The 3,353-nt window shown below is 40.3% G+C and overlaps 1 non-coding gene across 1 annotated transcript; it reads right to left on the bottom strand.

The window, feature by feature from the left end:
• Nucleotides 1-873: 873 nt before the first annotated feature.
• On the bottom strand, nucleotides 874-945 carry trnaa-ugc. Its single transcript has one exon. It is a non-coding gene; the product is annotated as a tRNA-Ala (tRNA).
• Between the last annotated feature and the right edge of the window lie 2,408 nt (nucleotides 946-3,353).

Below are 3,353 nucleotides of genomic sequence, written 5' to 3'. Positions count from 1 at the left end.
GATGTGTCATGGGTTTGCTACCACTCTTAAAGAATGCTTTTTGTTATCAGCAGGGTTCAAACCTGCTCAGTGAGACCCAAATGGACCATAAGTCCATTGCCTTAACGACTTGTTCAAAACAATCTGGATAGCTGTGCCATATCTTTTTGCACAAATGTTCATAAACTTTTCAATTGGTTAGTAGTAGTTACAAGGCAAAGTGCTGCCTGTGTCTGTGGATCCTCGTGGAGGCAGCTTGATTGATTGATATGCTGCCTTCTTTGTACCATAACAGAGATCTAATATTTTATCAAACCGGGTTGGGCAAGTAACCTTTCTGGCTAATCTTCACAGCTAAAGCAAATAACCACACAAGCAAAATTACTGCAATGGCTGGGAATCAAACCCATGTCAACTGCTTGGAAAGCAGCTATGCTCACCACTATACCACCATTGCTTGACGGCACAATATACACTGAAAGTCTTGTAACACATCTGGGCATTGAGACTCAAAATGTGCTCGATCACTGATCTCCAGCCCCTAATGATTTTCAGATTTTTTTTACTTTTTTGTGAGATCACTGAATAAGAAAAGAAACCTGGGTCTAACGTTAATCTTCTATATGGCTTCAAAACCTGGTGGTGGCTGGAAATTGAACCATGGCAAAAACGGCTGGGAATCCAACACCAGTCAACTGCTTGGAAGGTAGCTATGCTGACAACTATACCATCATCACTGGGCAGTGGACTGTTCACTGCAAATCTTGCAACACAGCTAGTCATTAAGACAGATTTATGCATTAATTACCATGAACACAAGGAGATTGACTTTGAAAACTTTTCTCTTTCAGAATAAGAGCTTTTACAGACTGGAACACTTCCAATAACACTTATTGGAGATGCCGGGGATTGAACCCGGGCCCTCATACATGCAAAGCACGTGCTCTACCACTGAGCTACATCCCCTTTACGTGGTTAGCCTTTTTACTTTTTTCAGAGATCATTGAGCAAGAGAAGAAACCTGGGCGAAATCCAGTCAAATCCAGTCAAAAAGTAACACATCTGCTGCCTTTCTGCTGGACAACATAACACTCACTGCAAATCTTGTAACACATCTGGGCATTGAGAAATGCATTGGTGGAGACGGGTGGCTTCCAGTACCTATGAGATAATACAATATTGTTCATGAAGCCACAAACTATGTAGGGTGTTGTTTTAATGCTGCGGATCCCTAACAGGGACTATACCTCCTTCAATGTTAATTTAGTTTTCTGATCGGTTAAGATTTCTGTGGGGACCCCTACTCGGGAAAAATGTTGAAGTAAACTATTGGCCACTTGTCTTAGCCCTGGTGTTTCTGAGGGGGTGACATGTTGCTTAAGAAAGGTTTGTCCTTCATAGTTCAAATTTTTTTCCAGTTCTTCTGGTCACACTTGGCACTATTTCACGTCTTTTTGTCTGTAGCTCTCTACTCTGTCGGGGCTTATCTCCGTCTCCCCCACCTCTTTTTTTGTCTCTTGCTTTTGGGTCGTCCGTCCATCTCTACATACGTACGCAACTCCCATTCTTGTGAATGTGATAACACAGAACCCCCAGAAGGGACTTTCTTTAAATTTGGCAAAATTCGCAGATCAATTGATGAGATTTTGAAGGTTTAAATGTTCAATGTTAAATTTGGCATACGTAACCATACGGCATACGATGAGGACAGCTGATGATCCAAATCTAGAAAAATCAACTGAATAAAGTCTCACTAATAAAACTGTCCCATCATCTTCTACTGCAGCACAAAGGAGCTCTGAACCATCTGCTTTCTAAAACTGCTATTAGCTGATGTTCAATTTATAGAAATACCAGTTTATAAAAAATGAGGATTTATGTTATGTTTGTGTCTGAGTTGTATATCTGATACCAGGTCGGGTTGTGTTCATGGACTGTGAGTTTTTTCAACGCTTATTTATAAAAAAAAACATTCAGAGAAGAAAACTGAAGGTTACTTGAACACAACTTATGTGGGAATAAAAAATAAAGAAACAAAAGTTAGCTTTTTGATGGCTTGACTGTTTATTCATTATTTATGTATTTAGTAGTTCTGTTGGATCAACGTGTTCAGTTTGTGAACTGTGTTCGGACCTCAGAGGCTGGACAACATACAAAGAAGATAAGAGCACGACCAGGGATGGGCTAGGGGACTGGGCTACATGCACAAACAGTGTGAGGTCTTGGTTGGCGGGCACCCTGGATAGACTCAGTCTGTTGGCAGGGTAGAGGGAGAGACTCAGATTATGTCTCCAACCTGACCTGGCAACACCTCAGGATCCCACAGTCAGAGCTGGTTGATGTGCGTCGGGAAAGGGAAGTTTGGGTTCCACTACCGGTGCAACCCAATACCGAATAAGCCAATGAGGATGGATGCATGTATTTATTTACTTATATATTACATATATTATGCTCTAGTTTTTAGCAGTTTATACAGCAGGTATCAGCACTTCAGTTTCCATTTTCCAAGGACAAAGCCAATACTTTATTGAAAAATGCCAGTACTTTATTCAAAAATGTTATCACACTGTAAGCAGCAGAGCAGAGTAGCGCAGTAGAAGCGTGCAGGGCCCAGAACCCAGAGGTCAATCAATCAAAACCATCGTCTGCTAAATATGCTTTGTATCAGCATCAAGCGTTTTTCCAGTCTATTGATGTTTAACAAAGCTGCAAGTGTCTGAAGTGAAATGTCTCCACCTGCTGAAAAGTAAACTTAATGGCGTGTCAAGTTTATTTCATCCATAAAAATGGAAACTACAGTGCTCATACCCGCCGTAACACCCATAAAAATGATTTATGACCTTTAGTACAAAACTAAAGTAATGAGCCAATTTTATAAAATGTAAGCAGTAGAAAATACCGATATTTGGGTTAAAATGTAAGGCGTACATGTAAAAAGTTGCCGAAAAAATAAATATCTTAAAAATCAACTTGAGTGCAGTAATGAAGTATTTTTACTTTGTTACTTTGTTAATACATTTTTTGTAGTTTGTTAGTTCCCATCTCTGATGACCGTAAAGATTAATATGTACATTGTTTGCAGAACTGTACCTTCTGACAGACCTAAGGCCACTTGAGTTATCTTTGTGCTGCTCTACAGTCTTCTGCAGAAGGATAAATCCCAGAGTTGGCTCTCTACATGTTTATAAGAAATTAACATCCCTGGGTGGACTTGAACCACCATCCTTTCAGTTATAAACTAACAGCGCTGACCTATTGCGCCACAGAGACTGCGCCTGGCTGATTTTGATGAGCGGGAGCTCAATCTTTAAGCCACAAGCATTTGCTTTATGGCTTTTTGAGGTTGAGCTTCACATGCATGCTTATAAGGCTAT

The sequence above is a fragment of the Etheostoma cragini genome, unplaced genomic scaffold (assembly GCF_013103735.1).
Source record: "Etheostoma cragini isolate CJK2018 unplaced genomic scaffold, CSU_Ecrag_1.0 ScbMSFa_300, whole genome shotgun sequence".
Taxonomy (NCBI): Eukaryota; Metazoa; Chordata; class Actinopteri; order Perciformes; family Percidae; genus Etheostoma; species Etheostoma cragini.
This window is presented reverse-complemented; position numbering and strand designations above follow the sequence as displayed.